General features: G+C 44.3%; 1 protein-coding gene and 1 long non-coding RNA gene across 3 annotated transcripts in view; one reads left to right on the top strand and one right to left on the bottom strand.

The window, feature by feature from the left end:
* The window catches only part of LUZP1 (leucine zipper protein 1), a 68,777-nt gene that overhangs the window by 41,591 nt on the left and 6,347 nt on the right, over nucleotides 1-20,839 (bottom strand). The gene's annotated exons all lie outside the window — the stretch shown is intronic.
* LOC310683353 lies at nucleotides 3,165-4,228 on the top strand. The gene is made up of 2 exons (XR_014514386.1): nucleotides 3,165-3,765; nucleotides 4,034-4,228. It is a non-coding gene; the product is annotated as an uncharacterized lncRNA (long non-coding RNA).

The following is a 20,839-nucleotide window of genomic DNA, read 5'->3' as shown; positions in this document are numbered from 1 at the left end:
GAAAAGAAAAGGGGGGGTTAGAGGTGTCACGATCCAACCAGTTTGAATTATCCTTGATTTCAATGGGAAAGCTATAAAAGACACACACTGCTTCTTCAGTACGACTTCAAAGTGCTTAACTAGGGCTGAAGCATGCACCCACGTCATATTCTGGGTGTGTTTCAACCCACTCCCGATTTTCATGCCAATCAAACTAGCAAGTTGAACAACAACAACCTGGTAGCAGGCAGGCAGCAGAGCAAAAGCAAGGGGCCAAGAATGGTACCCAAATTACTGGGTGGGGAGGAGGAGAACCAGAGGGGAAATACCCCCCCTCAGCTGATGTTCTTGGAAGGTTACAGGAAGGCTAAGATTTGGCTTTAAAAAATGGAGGGACCACAGGGGGTCAAGAGCATGGGGCTTGTAGATTTCACTAAGCACCCCCTTTCCCCCATAAATGATGCACTGGCCTAGAGGATGGCAGGCATGTTGTGAACTGTATATTGCATGCACTGCACTAGGAATACACTGAATTAAAAACAGGGCACTGCAGTTCTGCAGGAGACAACTTGCCTAAGCTCTCTCTAGTTCCTCCTGGGAAAGACCCACTGAGCTCAAGCTCAGGACTGGCGCACAAATGCAGAAGAGTGAAGTGAGGATAAGGCGACAGAAAGGGAGGGACGGACAAATCTAATGATTTTGGCTTCTCTCAGTTTCTCATTTCTCCATTCTTAGATTCAGATCTCCACATTTCCAGATCAGTTTGCAGTGGTGTTTTTTTTTTTTTTTTTTAAAAAAGGCGTCATGACAATTCACCTGCATTTTAATGAAAACTTCTACTACTTTCGGAATGCTACTTTGCCTAATATACACATTTTTGCAAGGCGATTTTCTGTAATGTAATCATGCTTTTGTATGCTATCTTCATTCATATACACACTCCCAAAAATGTGAATTTTTGTTTACATGACTTGGATGGAGAACTGTGCTGCAAAAGTCAGAGAAGTGTGAACTTTGAAGCGTGGCTGCATTTTGGTTTGTGTATTTTTTCAGAGAGTGCAAATTAGGTAGGTTCAACTTTAAATGCAAACTGAACCGAATGTCTCTCCCATCCCTACACAATGGGCCGCTGCAAGTGGAAGAAAGCATTGTTTAATACTACACACACACAGGCACGCAAATAAAAAAACCCAGCACAGAAGGCAAAAGCCTGGGAAATAACCTTCCTCCCTGACATCCTAGTTTTCTCTTTGCAAGGAGGTTATTATGCACAGAAGACCACTGAGATGCTAAACGCTTTCTGCCTTCCAGAGTACACAACACATGGCTAGATGGACAAATATGTCACTCTTCCTCCAGCGCAAGCAACAATCTACTATTCCTGACTCAGTTATGCCCAAAATGGGGATCATTGTTTATTTCACTCCAAACAAACCACAATGTTAAGCCAAGGTTTACTCTTGGCTTGCCAACAGCGGTTTGAGCTAAACAAACCACACACTTCAATTCGGACTTAACGCTAAGTTGGGGATTGTGGGTTTGACGGAGGTGTGAACTCCAGCCTGGTGGAAAACGGTTTGCTATGGTTTCCTATGGCATGTGAACTGCGCCACTGCCTTGCCTTCAGGAATGGCCACAGTTCAGTGGCAGCACACACATTTTGCATGCAAAGTGTCATCTGGCATCGTCAGCCTGGGCTGGGAAATACTGTCTGAAACCCTAAAGAGCCACTAACCGGAGAGCTGGGGTAAAACAAGGGTAGCCAAGGCACTTCTATTTTGTTATATCGTCGTATACTTCCTACTGTGAAACCCAGGAAGTCCCCATCTAATGGGGTAAACCTACAGCAGCACCACAAGTAACAAGTTCAGCCACTGAATCGTGAAGCTCGCCACCTCTGAATGCTCTCTGATCCAGCTGTGTCTGCACCACTGCTTACATTTTGGGCTGAGCTGAAACGTTTGGGTTACATGCTCCTAAAACTGCACATAGTCGCCGGGACAATCCATGCTTGCGTCCTTCCTTTGATTTTTGCAGGAACCTCCATTCAGCCAAGCAAATGCCTCAAATCTTCACCAGCTGTTATGCTGCAGAAGCCTAATTAAGAGCAAATGCTCACATGGATCCACCATGCTTGCAAGGCTGTTAGAAATGCATTTTTGTTTTCTGCTGGGGGGGGGGTGGAACTGGGGTGAAGCTCCAAGCGGATAATTAAAAATCAACTTTATAAGATTTATTTTGTGTCAGATTACATTACAACATAAGCCTGATATAGCCTATTAAAATCCATTGAGATATATTACACCACAAAGCGCACACATAATCCTCCATCCAGCTTCCAAGCAGCAACAAATTTACCTGGCGAAATGACATCATAGTGCAACATGGAAGGCACAAAGGCCAAATGACTATGGTGGGACCTTAGTGGAAGAACCAGGGCACCCTATTGCTTTCTCCTAAACTGCAGTCAACAGCAAAAAGATATGTTTGTGCACAAAAAGACAAAGACTTCCACTCTATATAATGGATGGCACAAGCATACAGTGGTTTATGAACCAGCAAGGCGATACAGGGGTTAGAGTTTTGAACTAGGAACAGGGAGATTCAGGTTCAAATCCCCACTCAACCATGAAGTTCAGATTTGGTCTCCCCCTTCCCCTTTTTCTCTTTTATTGAAGAAGAACAGGATATTTTAATGCCATCATCATCACAGAGGTGTCTGTGGAGGGGATATATTCACTGAAAATGTTATCTTGTTTTTCTTTTAATTTTTTTAAAAAGGAACCTGTTTGTTAAGTCTGGCACCAGACATCTATATATATCCCTGCCACTCTGTAGGTTTTCTTAATAATAATTACTTATTATTTATATGCCGCCACCTGACTGGGTTGCCCAGAGAGCCATGTTTTTGACATATTTATATATACCGTATATATCTCCCACCCAGGATTTTAACTGATACCTGCTGCTTTTTGTATTTTTACTGTTGCTACGATAACTGCTTTTGTTTCTGATGTTTCTAATCTGCTTCATATTTGTTTTATGTTTCTATTTAATTAAATATTTATTTATTTTTAAAGTTCAGCAGCTGATATTGTGGCAGTCACTATCTCAGCCTTATTTTCCTCACGGGAGACAATATCTTGTGGAGACAAAATGGAGTATCCCTTTATTTAATTTAGCACAGAGATTTCTTGGCTTGTGGAAATTCCTGACTAGGCTCAGATCACATGTAAGCTACCTGGTGTTGCCCTGCGATTAACAACTGGTGCACACAAGGTATGTTATGCCTTCCACATAACCGGTCCAGCCCATCCTTTACTGAACACATGAATGAAGAAAGCGAAAGGTGGACATATTCAGGTGCCTATATCCAGTGATAAGGAACCTCTGGCCCAACTGGCCTCCCCACTTGGCTTGCAAGTTCCTATGCCTGATGACATTTATAATGGCAAGTTGGGGGAGCAGAGAAATATGCACCTCCCCCAAGAACAGATTGGCAGGCACTGCTGATCATCAGCAACTGCAAAGGAATATGGGTTGCCTGATATCATTGTGACATCATGTGACTGACAGGTGCGTAACCCTACCCAATGGTCAAACGTGGCCTGTGGGAGTGGCCTACCAGTTGGGCCCCATTCCACTCCCTGCATTCTTCTGAATCAGATTATCTGGCCTGTCTAGCTCAGCATTCACTTTTCTGACAGGCAGAAACTCTTTCACCTGATCCTCTTATAGCTAGAGATGCCAGCGGCTGAACCTGGGACATTCAGCATGGAAAGTGGGGTGGCTAGCTTTGAGTTACTGGGGGACCAACAATGGGATAGGTCAGTTGGCTTAATGTCCCACAACCCCCACTAAATTCTCTGAACACCTGCATGCCAGCCCTATAAAATTCATCCGATGCAGCAATCTCACTTCCAAGTTAATAATAATAATTTTTATTCGATTGTGGTGTCAAGTTTGGTTTCCTAGAATAAACAAAAGTACGACTTCAACTCTGGCGACTTCCATATGCAACAGCAGTTAAGTGCTCTTTCACTCCACTGAATAGAATTTGCTGTTCTGAATGAAGCTGACTTCTGCCTGATCATGCGAATGAGGACTGAACACAAGAAGTGACCGGAAATAAACACAAAGGAGTCAATGATTGCATCAACAGAGCTCTGAAGAATTACAAGGAGGGTATAAGCGTAGCTCACTTTAATGAAAGTGTAGGTAAATCTAATTAAATAGTCGTGATTGAGAATCTCCCAGCACGCACACACATTAATTATTATTATTATTATTATTATTATTATTATTATTATTATTATACTATGGTGCCATATGGCTTGAATTCACATTTACTAGGGCAAAAAGTCTCACCACTCAATCTCCTGAAATTTCAAATACATTCACCTCTCCACAAAAACATCTGATTTTCAGTTTCTAGGGGGAAAGACTGAGTTGACCACTGTGAAGAAAAGGTTACTAAACTGGATGGTTCATTGGTCTGATCTTATGTTCTTACAAATTATGGCTTCTCCCCAGTACTGATGTCTTGGTGTGCATTCTGTTTTTCTCTAAAACATTTCTTTTGACTGAAGACTCCAAGGTAGCTTGTAGATGATTCTGAGTGGCTGAGTCCAGGCCCAAATGCATTTTGTGAAATACACTTTTAAGAAAATAAACTACCATATTTTTCGCTCTATAAGACGCACCAGACCACAAGACGCACCTAGTTTTTGAAGGAGGAAAACAAGAAAAAAAATATTCTGAATCTCAGAAGCCAGAACACAAAGAGGGATCACTGTGCAGTGAAAGCAGCAATCCCTCTTACTGTTCTGGCTTCTGGGATAGCTGCGCAGCCTGCATTCACTCCATAAGACTCACACATATTTCCCCTTACTTTTTAGGAGGGAAAAAGCGAGTCTTATAGAGCAAAAAAATTGGTGTTTGATTTACTACCGTATTTACTCGAGCCTAATGTGCACCTCAATTTTCAGAACCTCGAAACAAAAAGGAAGTATTTGCTGACAAATGTAAATGTGCCTTCGAATCTAATGTGCACCTTACTTTTTGCAACCTAATTTAAGCAAAAAAAATGTGAGCATTAGATTCGCGTAAATGCGGTATATTTTTAGCCCGCTTTCCACTCCATTAATCAAGAAAGTATATAGGAACACAGGAAGCTGCCTTACACTGAGTCAGACCATTGGTCCATTTAGCTGAGTATTTTATACAATGACTGGCAGTTGCTCTCCTGGATTTCAGACAGGAATGTCACCCAACCAACCCTACCAGGAGATGCCAAGCTATAAACTATGAAGGATCTAATGTCTGCTCAAATCACTGACCGAGTGGCCTTCAGCAAGCTAATCTGCCCCTACCCTAGCCTGCAGTACAGTCATCCCTCATGTTGTATCCGGGTTTCGCGACTGGCACATGTGCAGAAGCGCCAAATCGCACCGCGCACCTGCACAGATGCGGCACTTCGAGTTGTGGGCATTTCACGTTATGGATGGGCCTCCAGAATGGACCCCGTCCATAACATGAGGTACCACTGTATGTAAGGTAAAGGTAAAGGGACCCCTGACCATTAGGTCCAGTCGTGACCGACTCTGGGGTTGCGGCGCTCATCTCGCTTTATTGGCCAAGGGAGCCGGCGTACAGCTTCCGGGTCATGTGGCCAGCATGACTAAGCTGCTTCTGGTGAACCAGAGCAGCGTATGGAAACTCTGTTTACCTTCCCGCCAGAGCAGTACCTATTTATCTACTTGCACTTTGACGTACTTTTGAACTGCTAGGTTGGCAGGAGCAGGGACCAAGCAATGGGAGCTCACCCCGTCGCGGGGATTCCAACTGCAGACCTTCTGATCAGCAAGTCCTAGGCTCTGTGGTTTAACCCACAGAGCCACCCGCGTTGTTAGGAGACCCCTATTTCCCTCACGGAGCTACAATTCTCAGAGCGGTTTAACAATCAATCCTTCTTCCCAGTGAACTTTGGAATTGTAGCTCTGTGAGGAAAATTGGGGTTTCCCGACGCGTCTCAACACCCTTAACAAACTACAGTTCCCAGGATTCATGAAGGGGAAGCCATGACAGTTAAAGTGGCATAATACATCTCTAAATGTCAGGTATGCTTGTGGCCCTAAGTCCTACTAGGAAAGGTTGAAGGAGCTGAGTGTGTTAACCTGGAGTAGAGATTATCAAGAGATGATATGATTGACATTTTCAAATCTCTGAAGGCCTGTCACACAGACAAAGGAATACATTTGTTTTCTGTTGCTCCAGAGGGAGAATTGATCCAGCAGGTTCAAATGTCCAAAAAAATGAATTTAGGAAGAACCTCAGGTAGAACTTCCTGAAAGTACGACCTGTTTGACGGTGGAACAGACTACAGACTGGCTCAGGAAGCGATGGGCTTTCCCTCATTAGAGGTTTTTAAGCAGAGGCAAGGGTGTTGAAGTAGCAATTTCCTAAATCAGAATGGGGTTGGTCTAGATGACCTGTGAGGTCCCTTCCAACTCTATGGTTTCGCAAGGTCTACCATATAACACTTCCGTTTGGGCCCAGTTCACAAAAGCCTTCCCACCCTCCATGTTCTGTCTACATACAGTGAGGTGTAGAAATGAATTTGGGCTCATATCCAACGTCCCCCACCACAGAACATATGTGTTAGAGCCACATGTGAGGTCATAGGCGTCACTCATGAGATCCAGCAACCCCTTTAATAAACACCATGAACTGATTCAGCTGCCACAGGAAGGAATAATGAAATCAACCTGCAGCCCCATCCCTAAAATTCAATCACAGTCTCCAACAAAAAAATATCATTTCCAGACCTCAAGATTAAAGCAAGCGGGTCCAACAAGGTGATGAAACGAATCTCAAACGAACCATAGTCATTTTGTTTCGTCAATTCACAAATTTTTATATCCGTTCGCTGACAAGATTCTTCAGGGCCAAATCAGTGAGTGCTATTCAATGTCAGTGTTACACAGCACAGACCCAATTAAATTAATAAAGGTAAAGGACCCCTGACAGTTAAGTCCAGTTGCAAACGACTCTGGGGTTGCAGTGCTCATCTCGCTTTACTGGCCGAGGGAGCCGACGCTTGCCCACAGACAGTTTTTCCAGGTCATGCGGCTAGCATGACTAAGTGGCCAGTATGACTAAGTCACTTCTGGCAAAACCAGAGCAGCACATGGAAACGCCGTTTACCTTCCTGCCGAAGCGGTACCTATTTATCTACTTACACTTTGATGTGCTTTCGAACTGCTAGGTTGACAGGAGCTGGGAATGAGCAACAGGAGCTCACCCCGTCATGGGAATTCGAACCGCCGACCTTCCTATCGGCAAGCCCTAGGCTCAGTGGTTTAGACCACCCGCGTCTCCGCTAATGAAATTAATAGACATGACTAATTTAGGTTCATTAATCTCTATGGGCCTACTCTGAGGAGGCCGTAGCTGAATGCAACCCAATGTTTTCGACATTCAAAAATATTCCAGAATAAGATTATGCAAGTAATGCAATGTGTCTACAGACTGTGGACATACACCATAAATCAAGATGGAAGCTCTAGGTATGTAATTTAATAACTCTCTGAACTCTCAATTATTCTGTTAGCAAAGACAGCCCCATATAATTGTTCCAGTAAGACTGACTTCCAAGTGAGTGTGCTTAAGATCCCAGCTGCGAGGCACCAACCAGATCTTTTCTCTTACACATTGGGCTGATCTGCCCTTCCACCTTCCCATCACTGCAGGCAGCCAAGCCCTGGAAAAATCCCAAGCATGCCTGGGAGCTAGAGAGAGTGGAGTCACAGAACCACCACCAACACTTCCCCATTCCTGGCTGAGATGTTTTGCAACTGGTTGAACCAGTCACAACAGCCCCCAGCCTAAGAATAGGGTGCTGCAAGCCTGCAGCTCATGGAATTTTGCTTTCCTGGCCACAAGGCCACAACTCAGTGGTAAAAAGCATGCTTTGCATACAGAAGGTCCTAGATTTGGTCCTTTGCTTCCACGGTCAAAAGGATCGATGATGTGGAAGACCTCTTTTTGCGTTGGAACTTGGAGAGCCACTGCCAGTCAGATAATACTGGCCAATATGGACAAATAATCTGACCTGGTATAAGGCAGCTGCTTATGTTTCTAAGTGTTGCTAGAAGAAGCCAGCCTCTGGATCCGAGATACAGCTGGGTTTAACTGGTGAAAGGGGCATCTGCCCAGGACCTTTCAGTGCTGTGTGGTGCAACAAAGCCATGCATTAGAGCCTGAGACTTTCATTTGACGAACCATAGTTAAGATTGAAAACCGTTTTTTGGAATTAAGAGGACACAAAAAACCCTGCTTAATCGAAAACATAATGTGCAACTGGCTTGTTTCCACAAACCATAGTTAAATTAAACCACAAGGTTCGTGGTAATTTTATCAGGTGTTCCTCAATGACAACATCAGAAACAGCCAACAAGCTTGAAAGTGAGCCCTAAAACTCTTCTGCGCTATGCAAGGGTTCATTGGCAGAAACACCAATGCAGAATGTGCCACTGAAGATGCTAAGTTCTTCTTTCTTGAAGGAAAGAAAATGCTGCCACCCCCAACACCATCTGTCCACAGATCCTTAAGGAACTAATTCCAGAGGTCTAGCCAGGTGAGTCTGTTACAGCAAACATTAAGAGAGACTTCTGGCACTTTAAATACAACAAATGTGTTAAGTCTTCAAGGTGCCACAAGACTCTTTACATGCATGTCATTAGGTAAATCCATCTCCCAACACAACTCAACCATGTGTGTTTGTGTACATGAAAGAGAGACTTCTATCTACACCTATCGAAATTGTGACCTCTTTGCTGGGGAAAAGGGATGGAGAAATGAAGTGATGAAAATCTGATCCTTGAACGGCCTAGGAACTACACACTTTAAAAGCTCATCCAAGTTTCTTCAATCTGATTTAAAAGCTCCTTTAGCAGAACATCTAGGGACGTGGGCGGCGCTGTGGGTTAAACCACAGAGCCTAGGAATTGCCGATCAGAAGGTCGGCGGTTCAAAACCCCGTGACGGGTGAGCTCCCGTTGCTCGGTCCCTGCTCCTGCCAACCTAGCAGTTCGAAAGTGCAAGTAGATAAATAGGTACCGCTCCGGCGGGAAGGTAAACAGCGTTTCCATGCACTGCTCTGGTTCGCCAGAAGCAGCTTGGTCATGCTGGCCACATGACCCGGAAGCTGTCTGCGGACAAACACCGTCTCCCTCGGCCAGTAAAGCGAGATGAGCGCCGCAACCCCAGAGTCGGTCACGACTGGACCTAATGGTCAGGGGTCCCTTTACCTTTAGCAGAACATCTAAAAATTCTTACCAAAAGCAGAGGGATGAAAATTGAACATGTTCCTTATTATAATCACAAAGACTTTTGTGAATCTCCAGGTAATAATGATAATAATAATAATAATATATTATTTATACCCCACCCATCTGGCTGGGTTTCCCCAGCCACTCTGGGCAGCTTCCAACAAAATATTATAATACAATAGTCTATTAAACATTAAAAGCTTCCCTAAATAGGGCTGCCTTCAGATGTCTTCTAAAAGTCTGGTAGTTTTCTTTTTGACATCTGGTGGGAGGGCATTCCACAGGGAGGGTGCCACTACCGAGAAGGCCCTCTGCCTGGTTCCCTGTAACTTGGCTTCTTGCAGTGAGGGACCCGCCAGAAGGCCCTCGGCGCTGGACCTCAGTGTCCAGGCAGAAAGATGGGGGTGCAGATGCTCCTTCAGGTTCAGAAACAGGATACTGACGAACAACATACAAAAGGAGGGATATTGGTATTGCCCTTGTGTCCCAGTTGTGGGCTTTCTGGAGGCACCTGGTTGGCCATTCTGGGGTGTGGGCTTCTGGACAGGACATTGGTTCAATCCAGCAAGGCTATTCTTATATTTACTAACAGAGCACTCCAGACCTGCTTCTGGCTGGGTGCTTGGATTGCTCTCATCCCTGCGAGCCACCGTCACCCTCCTGCTGCCCACCACTTGAAAAGTGATGCCAGCATAACTCCACTGTCACAAACTCCCCATTCCACCCAAGCATGCAAGCAGAAGTGCCTCAGGAAAGCCCTAAAATGGGGCTTTTGAGGGGTGGGCTGAGCTAGCCCCATTCCCATCATATGACTGCATTGTGCAACAGCTTCAGTCTGGCACAATAATCTGCCTGCCCACCACTGTCTTCCACCCCAGCCACTGTGCATGGAAGACGTGCAGATGCAGCGATGACTCCATCAAGCCGTGCTGGCCTGAAGTGGTGTGGAAAGGAGTTAGGATTGTTTCCTAATAACTCAATGGGACACTTCCAAAAAGAGATGTTTGGAATCAGACTATAAAAGAAAGAGCGCTAATAATTTTGTCATTTATTTGTGTGTCTGCAATATTTCTTGGTAGATGGATCTTTTAGTCTGATCAAGCAGGACTCTTCATTGAGTTCTTCCATGGTGAAGATGCCTATAATCAACATTGCACAGTAGCTAGTTGTACGGGTGCCATACCAATGTTTTCCATTATCCTCTCTTCCACGCCGATTTTATTTTGTGGGGTTAAACCATGATGATTATTTTCTTAGTATTTGGAACGCACAATACCTGGAACCTTTGTTACTTCAGCCAGCAAGACTGGACTTGTCCACTCTTATTCATGCAGATTGCTAAATACGTGAAGGGAGAATAAGTCAGCTCAGGATGAGTTTGCAAGACGCTGAACAAGCTGCCTGCCCCTGATGTGAAGATTAATGAAATAGATTTCCACGTTGCATGACTGTTCACCCCTTAGGTCACAGCAGAGCAAGATGCCCAGCCAATTAGAAGAGGCCCCCTCCAAAAAAACCCCAATGAAGTTCAAATATCCCTTGCTACCCAATGCATGAACTACATGCTTGAAGTTCCCAGTTCAAATCTCATTAATGCAACCACTTAGGCAAATCCAATCCCTAGAATCATAGAATCATAGAATCATAGAGTTGGAAGAGACCACAAGGGTCATCGAGTCCAACCCCCTGCCAAGCAGGAAACACCATCAGAGCACTCCTGACATATGGTTGTCAAGCCTCTGCTTAAAGACCTCCAAAGAAGGAGACTCCACCACACTCCTTGGCAGCAAATTCCACTGTCGAACAGCTCTTACTGTCAGGAAGTTCTTCCTAATGTTTAGGTGGAATCTTCTTTCTTGTAGTTTGTATCCATTGCTCCGTGTCCGCTTCTCTGGAGCAGCAGAAAACAACCTTTCTCCCTCCTCTATGTGACATCCTTTTATATATTTGAACATGGCTATCATATCACCCCTTAACCTCCTCTTCTCCAGGCTAAACATGCCCAGCTCCCTTAGCCGATCCTCATAAGGCATTGTTTCCAGGCCTTTGACCATTTTGGTTGCCCTCCTCTGTACACGTTCTAGTTTGTCAGTGTCTTTCTTGAACTGTGGTGCCCAGAACTGGACACAGTACTCCAGGTGAGGTCTGACCAGAGCAGAATACAGTGGCACTATAACTTCCCTTGATCTAGATGCTATACTCCTATTGATGCAGCCCAGAATTGCATTGGCTTTTTTAGCTGCCGCGTCACACTGTTGGCTCATGTTAAGTTTGTGGTCAACCAAGACTCCTAGATCCTTTTCACATGTACTGCTCTCAAGCCAGGTGTCACCCATCTTGTATTTGTGCCTCTCATTTTTTTTGCCCAAGTGCAATACTTTACATTTCTCCCTGTTAAAATTCATCTTGTTTGTTTTGGCCCAGTTCTCTAATCTGTCAAGGTCGTTTTGAAGTGTGATCCTGTCTTCTGGGGTGTTAGCCACCCCTCCCAGTTTGGTGTCATCTGCAAATTTGATCAGGATGCCCTTGAGTCCATCATCCAAGTCGTTGATAAAGATGTTGAATTAAGAATCTTCAGTCCCTGGAGTGGGCAGATGAAAAGTCACTGGGAAATGGATCATAGTGCAATAGTAGATGATTTGCTTTGAATGCAGAAGGTTTCAGGTTCAACCTCTCCAAGGATGGCTGGGAAAGATGCCCTGGAGAACTCTTGCAGTCCATTTTCCTTTAACCTCAGTGGTGTTTACCAATCTCTCTCTCTCTCTCTCTCTCTCTCTCTCTCTGTGTGTGTGTGTGTGTGTGTGTGTATACTATACATTTTGGAACTTTGTCCATTGTCTTTGGGTACCTCTTAAGATAGTGTAACCAAATTATGCATACTGGTACCTGTTTCAAGGAGCAGGTTTTCCTATGTTTGGAAACAACGGGATGCTGTTTAAACCAGGGGTTACCTTTCCTGGGCAGGTTCACGCCAGCGGAGATCCCTCTGTGGACTCGCCGAGCGGGTGGCTCAGTTCGGGGGCAGCTTGTAGTCTGGTTAAACAACTCCCCGTGGTCCGCTTGTGGCCCATGGGCCTTAGGTTGCTGACCCCCAATTGTCTAAACCAAGATGGTGGACTGAATCTTTCAGAACTCCACTGATTTTTATCCACTGATTTCAAAACTGCACTGATTTCTTCGGCTTCATAGAATTCCTAAGTAACACCAGGTATGAGGCTACATGAAACGTGGGATAACCCTTTCTTTCAAAACTGATAGAAGCTAGAGGGATGAGAGGTGGGGGGGGCAGAGACTTGTGGTATGGAGAAGGAATAAACATTTTCACTCTTTCCTTGCACTTTTTTTTGTATGCAGCATTATTCAGCCCTGAAGTCAAGATCTTTATATGGCACTGGCACAAGCAGACTGACGACTGACAAATGTCATATGGCAGAAGCTTTCATGGTCTACCAACCATGTCATCAGATGAACTCTGAGCAACACAGAGTACAGGGCCTTAAGTGAAACTTGGGATAACACTCCATACATCTGATGAAGTGGTCGGTCGTCCCTGAAAACTACTGACCAAGTTCAGGCATGTTCATGGGACTCAGAATTGAAGTAAAACTATCTCGTGAGTGGTGCTCCTTGGAGGCATCAAGCCGAAGAAGGAAAAAAGCTGGTAACTCTACTTTCCCCTGCAAATGGCCTGGGGCTTTTTCCTGGAATACCTGGGAGCAGAAGGGATTGCCACCTTTTTAAAAACCAGCCCTGCTCCTATGAGTTTAGCAGCAGCAGCAGCAACCTGATATGCAAAAACTAAGCTGCTGAAACCATGCTCCTAGTCTAAAGAGTGAATCCTCTTGAACACAGTGGGTCTAAGCATAAGGTTTTTTCCCATACCACAAACAGCTTTGCTTGTTTAATTTCCACATGTCAGGCTGCTGTTAAAAGTAGAGGAATGGGACCAATAGAAAAAAAAATGGCAAGGGGTTGGGGATGGTCACACCTACTGCTGGCTCTGCCTATTGTAGTTTCAGGTTCTCCCTACAATTTTTTGCCTACCTTCCATTCCACCAGGATCAATGGGGACCAGCCACCACTGACATCTACATTTGCTGAACTTTCCTATTTAAAAGGCGCAAGAGCCTTGTCCTCTTTTGCAGCAAGCCGCCATATCCCTTCTGGGTATTTAGTTGAACAATAAAGGCCTGTCTTTTTAGAAGGGTATTTGGCCTACGGCATCTCTTTTCATAGCCAGCTGATAAGGTTCTATGTTGTTGGGATGAGGTGCTAATATAGTTATTTTATTTTCTGCTGCTGCCAAAGTTATCCTTTTATCAGTTGTGTTTTATCTCACAGTTTCACAGCCTTTGTAACTAGGCTTCCCTCCCCCAAAGAATCCTGGGAAGTATAGGTTGCCAAGGGTGCTGAGAGTTGTGAGGAGACCCCCCATTCACCTCAGAGTGACAATTCCCAGAGTTCCCTGTGACGTTGGATTGACTGTTAAACCACTCTGAGAATTGTAGTTCTGTGAAGGGACTAACAATTGTCAGCACCCTTAACAAACTACAGATCCCAGAACTATTTTGGAGCATTCATAACTGTTTAAAATGGTATGATACTGCTTTAAATGTGCAGTGCGGATGGGTCCTAAGTTAGTTAACTCAAGTTTTGTTGATTTCAATAGGAATGAAGTTCAGCTAATTTAGCAGCTTTGAATTGTTTTTCTAGGCAAAGCAGGGTATAAATCCTGTAGAAATATTGGGATCAATGAGACTTGGTCCCAGGGAAGTGAGTATAAAACTGAAGCCTAAATTAAATAAAGAAAAGTAATGTATTCCTACTATTATTACATTGGATCTTCTGAGAAAGTCATATTTTCTTAGATTTCTTGCCAAAAACCCAAGAAATTTAAGCAATTCTTCAGAACTGCATCTCAAAGTGTCCATGTCGCAAACCAAAAGATTCAACAATTGACATTTAATCACTGATGGAAGAGAAAATGAATAATGGGGTAACTCATATAGCCTTTATGATTAGATAACTTCAAGATAACTACCATTTCAGAACAGCTGGGTGGATTAATTTAGTCATTGTTGCCCACACTACGGCATAGATTTCCTCTTCTCTTCAGATTTGCTTTTAAAATGTGGACTTCATTTTCCATAGTTACAAGGCATGATCTTTTAGTGAACAAAAGAGGGAGCTACAATAAAATGTTGCAGTGTGAAGGCCTGTTCACTCTTCTAGTCAGCCTGAAATGCTCCACAATATTCCTCCTCCCCTTTGGATTTCCATTTCCCCCCCCACCAGCAATCCAGTCCGAGGATATTGGTTCATAGCTACCAAGCATGTTCAGTCATCACTGGGCTTTTGGGGTGATTTCCCCCCCCTTCTCACAATGCCCCCCCAAGAGCTAAAAAAACAACAACACTTCTACAACCATATACCTTCCTCTTGTGCCCAGATGGTGACATTTTCCCCTACATAAACATGATTCCCTACATAAGCATCAGCACTCACACCTGGCCATTGGAAATAGGACGAATGGAACAGATAATTTCAAGACGACTACCAGTTCAGAACAAAATGAGTGGATTTTCATCGCCTACAAAATTGTACAGCTTTGCCCTTATCCTACCCCCAATAAAGATCATGTCCAATATCTGTAAGAAGTGGCTCTTCTGTGATCACTTCAAGTGCTTTGGAAAGGTTTTCCAAACACGTGACAGCTATCCCAACAAAAACGGTTGTTAAATTTCAGTTTCTGTTTTCCTTGATTCTTACAGTTAAGATTTTATTTTTATTATTCTTGAATGGGCCTGTTAACTTATGGACACACATACACACCCAGTTCCAACCATCCTATCACCAGCAGCCACATACTTCTGTTGTCTGGTGGAGATCAACTGAGGAATTACTTTTCCATTCCTTTCTCTAATCCTAAAGCATACCCTTGTTCTCTTCTGGTCCTTGCTTTCGCTATTTCCCACCAATCTACTTGCCTCCACACCTTGCAAAACAGTTGGCTTTATCTTCATAGCACAGGTGGGTTGGGATCAAGCTTTTGTTTCTTGACTTAGGAAAGGCTTATTGCAAGAAAGTTTGAAAAGCCCAGGTTGCGGTCCTACAGCCTTCAAAGAAGAAAAAATTCGGAATAGCTATGGAAACATCTTGTTACTCAATCATCCTCTCTTATGCTGAACAGTTCAGCGGATTCTCAGCCAATGTCAAGATCCCTACATAGATGCTCAATCAAACACTTCAGAAGCTTTTCATCTAGACCCCAACACACACCCCATCCTCATCCTCACTATGAATAGCTATACCAGCTTTGGGGCAAAGGCCTTTAGTCATTATGGACCTCAGCTGGCCAATATTCTTTACCCCCTCCTCCCAACTGCTGATAGCCAAAGCATCTGATGCTGAGCCCTTACATTTTCCATGCATCTGAGATGCTCGCTTCCATTTGCTTCTGCTCACACACAGGAAGCAGCAGCTAAACGGACAAGGGAGGCCTTTGCCCAAAACTATCCACACCAGGACCAAAGGGGTTAAAAGAGCCCTTTGCCCATGTCTCAGCTTGTATAGGACCCAATTCAGCAAGTGAAGCCAATTGAAAGGGGCTGTGGACTCAAAATGAAGTGACTACCAGTTCCGTGTTGAGCGTACAGAGCTAGGGTAGCCAACACGGTGCTCCCCTCCCCCCAATGTTTTAGACTACACCTCCCATCATCCCCAGCCACCATGGAACGATGGAAATTGTAGTCCAAAACAGCTTGAATGCACCACGTTGGCCACCCGCTTGCACACAGCAATCAATGCAAATAAAAAAGTGAAAAGAACTACAGGAATCTGGAGCCTGCCTTATGTTCCTGCCTCCGTACAGAAGTATTCAAACAAAAACCAAAAACATGTTCCTTTGTTTCATCTTCTACCAGCCAATGCTAGTGGCCTTCAGTATTTGCTCAACTAAAAATATGATATACAGTGGTACCTCAGGTTAAGTACTTAATTCGTTCCGGAGGTCCGTACTTAACCTGAAACTGTTCTTAACCTAAAGCACCACTTTAGCTAATGGGGCCTCCCGCTGCCACCGCGCCGCTGGAGCGCAATTTCCGTTCTCATCCTGAAGCAAAGTTCTTAACCTGAAGCACTATTTCTGGGTTAGCGGAGTCTGTGTCCTGAAGCGTAATGTAACCTGAAGCATATGTAACCCGAGGTACCACTGTATGGAACAGATAAATTCAAGATGACAGCTGATGGCCAGTTAAGGAATACACACATTTTGGGAATCCACCCTTAACCAATGTGCCCATATGTATTGGCAAACACTACCTGTAGGGACTAGCTGCAGGGGTAGCACCGGTGGGGGGGCAGCCCCCAATATTTAGTTGCCTAGAGTAGAGCACAAATGGTACACACATACAGAGACGCTTATGATTAGGACCAACATTGCATGTCTTGCCACACCTTTCATATACCAGTTCCTGCTTTCAAAGAGGCTGCCTTATATCGAATCAAACTATTGGTATCATCTACTTCAGTGCTGTCTACATGGACTGGCAGCAGCTCTCTAGAGTCTCAGGCGGACATTTCTTCCCACCCTACCTGGAAAATATGAGGTTTGAACCTGGGACCTTTCACATGCAAATTACATGTACTACCACTGACCTACAACCCTTCCCTATCATCCCTTGCAGCCTGAGGGCAGAATGTGTTGAACGAGAGTGGGGAAAACACCTAAGAACTTTCAGTCTCACAACTGAAATGTGCATGCATGAAAATGATAAAACAAGCAACCAGTTTATGTGGTCCTCAAAATGAGAAGACCCACCATCATTCCTTGCTTAATATGTGCACATTCCTCATTTTGTATTACCAGAAAACAGGCACAGAGAACGCACAGAACATATGAAGCTGCCTTATAGAATGTCAGATTATTTATCTACTGTTGCCTACTCAACATTGTTAATATCACATTTTTATCAGAAATCATAAATGCATGTTTAACTTGGTGTTTACAATAAAGATATTGGTACCATACTTTGGTTTTCAAAACACTCTACAGTCGTACCTTGGTTCTCAAACAGAATCTGTTCCGGAAGTCCGTTTGACTTCCGAAAACATTTGAAAACCAAGGCGCAGCTTCCAATTGGCTGCAGGAGCCTCCTGCACTCAATCGGAAGCTGTGGAAGCCCCGTCGGACTTCTGGCTTCCAAAAAACGTTCACAAACTGGAACACTCACTTCCAGGTTTGCGGCGTTCAGGAGCCAAAATGTTCACGTCACATGATGTTCAAGAACCAAGGTACGACTGTACTCTTTATTGTTAAACTCCTTAACATAGTGTCTATCTTTAACATATTCTTCAAGGCTTCAAAGCACTTAAATTTCAGTAATCCTTGAGTGTCAGCCGGGCGCAAAAAAATGGCACTCAGACTTGTTGAGGTGCTCACAAATAGAGAATCTTTAGGTGCAAAATGCACCTGGCACCCTGCTAATTTCGAACCCTGAATCAGACCTCTGATCCATCTAGCTCAGTACTGTCTACACTGACTGGCAGCAGCTCTCCAAGGTTTCAGGCAGGATCCTGTCCCAATCCTACCTGTAGATACCTAGGTTGAACCTGGGGCCTTCACATTGAAAGCAGATGCCATAACCACCGACCTACAGCCCATCCCCACAAGCCTGCCTCTTTCATCCACTGCAAGTGATATCCTTAGGGTCAAAATCCCCACCTTGCAACACCCATTTATTTGTTTTGACTCCAACACTAACCAACGATAATAAAGAAAAGGTCTCTTATGTGACAAGTACCTGTCCGTCTAGCTATGAGAGTGAGGGGGTGCAAGTCTGGGAGGCATCTCCCCACCACAGCCTTGCCTACGGCTTGCTGAGTACCTGTAGTTTACTCCTGTGGCCCTGAATGAGAAACCAGATGCAATTAATAATTAAGGAAAGCAGAAACCCTTGGCCTGCTTTTGCTTGCAGACAATAGCCCAGCCACAGCCAAAAGTGCTAAATTCCATTGCTCTTTAGTGAAAACAAATGCCATGTTTCCTCTAGGAGTAATGAGTCGTCAGTCGGCTCGCTCTGAATGAGCAAAAATGGACTTACAAGGCAATAAACACTGCTTAGCTTCACACCCAGAATCTGCCCCTGTGTGCGAGGGAAAGATGGTTTCATTTTAGAAGAAGCTGGAGAAGAAGAAAAATTCCTCGGAGTAAATTGAGCAAAAGCATCTCTACCCTGGGGGTGAAGTCTGATTAAAATAAGTCTTTTTGACGCAGAACAATTCTCGGCTCTCTACTACATTTAAAGATTCCCTGCTCTGCCAGGCCACAAGAAGATTTGCTCTCTCTTTTACGGCAGAACCATTTTTTTACATTTACATTTCACCTTTCCTCCAAGGGGCTCTAAGTGGTGAGTAAAAATATTATAATAATAATTTATTATTTATACCCCGCCCATCTGGCTGGGTTTCCCCAGCCACTCTGGGCGGCTTCCAACAAAATATTAAAATACAATAGTCTGTCAAACATTAAAAGCTTTCCTAAACAGGGCTGCCTTCAGATACCCCCCTCCCCATTTCCCCCTCAAAAGAACATTGCACAGGAAGGTAGGCTGAGAGACAGTGGACTGGCCCAAGGTTACCCCGTGAGCTTCATGTTCAAGTAGCGATTTTGAACCCTTGTCTCCTAGATTCTAGTCCATCACTGTAACCACTACACAACACTGCCAACCAAGTAAAGAAAAAACACACACGCAGACATATCCCTACGACTGACAGTGCCTTGCCTAACCAACATTTTCCAGTGCTTTTCCTTACTCCAAAGTACTCTCCTCCTCTGGAGTAGTCCAGCTTCGGTGTTGATCCATTTTTGTTTAAATGGAGGTTGTTTGGAACTGTATCTGAGAGCAAAGGAAACCAGGAGTCCTCACATGTTATTCTGTGTTTGTTTGTTTATCTTAAACCTTAGAGCAAAAGCTGCAGTCACCAAGGCTGGGGCAAGAAGCAACAGGTCTCCTCCACCATTTTCACCCAAATCCTTTCCAAAACTGGTGAAAGGAAAGGTTCAGCTCTAGTAGGTGAAGACAAAGCTTGCAGCCCCCACTCAGAGTTTGGCAAGATGTAGCAAAGAAGAGTGGGGAACCTTGGACCTTCAGACGTAGCGAGGCTCCAGCTCCCACCAACCCCAGCCAACATGGCCAGTGGTTGAGGATGATGGGAGCTGTAAAACAACAACATCTGGAGGAACACAGGCTCCTCACCCATTGACTAAGAACCTTGTGTGGCATTTCTACCACGGGCAGTGTTGCATAGTGCTTAGACTCTAGCTGTTAATGGTGTCAGACTGATCCTGAGTTTGAATCCCTGCTCAACCCGTGAAGCTTGTGACATGACTGTGCGACATTTGCTTTCTTCCACTCTAACCAACTTCGCAGGATTGTCATACGGATAAAAGAGTGGGGAAGAGCCGTGTGCCCTGAGCTCCTTGGAAGAAAGGCTGGATAGAAACACAATAAAGACAGCAGTGCAGAACTACAGAAATATAATCCAGATGAAAAAAGTGATTCAAAGCCACACTAGCGCTAGCAATGACAAGCCTACCACAGGGAAATCCATCTCTCAAATCCTTAGGCACATAGGCCTGATTGCAAGAGTCCAAACACAATTCAGACAGTAAGATTTAGCATCCTCCTCGTAGCCGTGCACCCATGCTACATTGCAACCTTTTTTCTAGCTCAGCTTCCCTGTACTTTTAACAACTGCATAACAGGCAGAAATTCTACAGATGCAGCTTTTGCTGGCACATATATGCATTCAATATCTGCTGAATGTCTATCGCAACCCTGTGAAAGGCACCAACAGAAAATAGAAAAGGTGGTGGCAACCATAATGTTATTCCACCCACACAAATGTTCAACAAACCTGCGAGGTATGAAATTCTCCTTTTCAGGCCTGGGAAAGTTCGTCCAAGACAAAGGGACTTTTCCAAGGGTACTCAGGAAGTCGATAGCAGAATCACAATATGAGGCAGAAGTTTTTTTCCAGCAGCTTTGTTCAAATGAGAAGCAACACCCCAAAAGGGTACTTCCTCTGAACCATATTCACCGGATTGCAATGAGGACCTGCTCTAAGTTTAGTACATTCAGGATTGCAGCCTTGCGGCCCAATCCTATGCATGTTTATTGAATTCAATGGGACTCACTTCTACATCATGGTGTGCTGTGATGGTGGGGAGATACAGGTTTATATCCTGCTCTGCCTCGCAGTTTACTGGGTGATCACATGCGCGCGCACACACACACACACACAGTCTCAGTCCAACCTACCTCACAGGGTTGTTGTGTAAAAAAGTGAAGGAGCCATGTCCATTCCAACTCAACAATTACATAATTTTTTCTTTAAAGAATGATAATAATAATAATACAAAACTAATCCAACAAGAAGTCTGAAGAAGATGCAACTGAAGCCAATCCCTGCGGCTGTGTAACCCTAAATATCCTTCTAGAGTTAAGCTTCACTGAAATCAGTGGGGT

Source organism: Podarcis tiliguerta, assembly GCF_965153285.1.
Source record: "Podarcis tiliguerta genome assembly, chromosome: 8".
NCBI lineage: Eukaryota > Metazoa > Chordata > Lepidosauria > Squamata > Lacertidae > Podarcis > Podarcis tiliguerta.
This window is presented reverse-complemented; position numbering and strand designations above follow the sequence as displayed.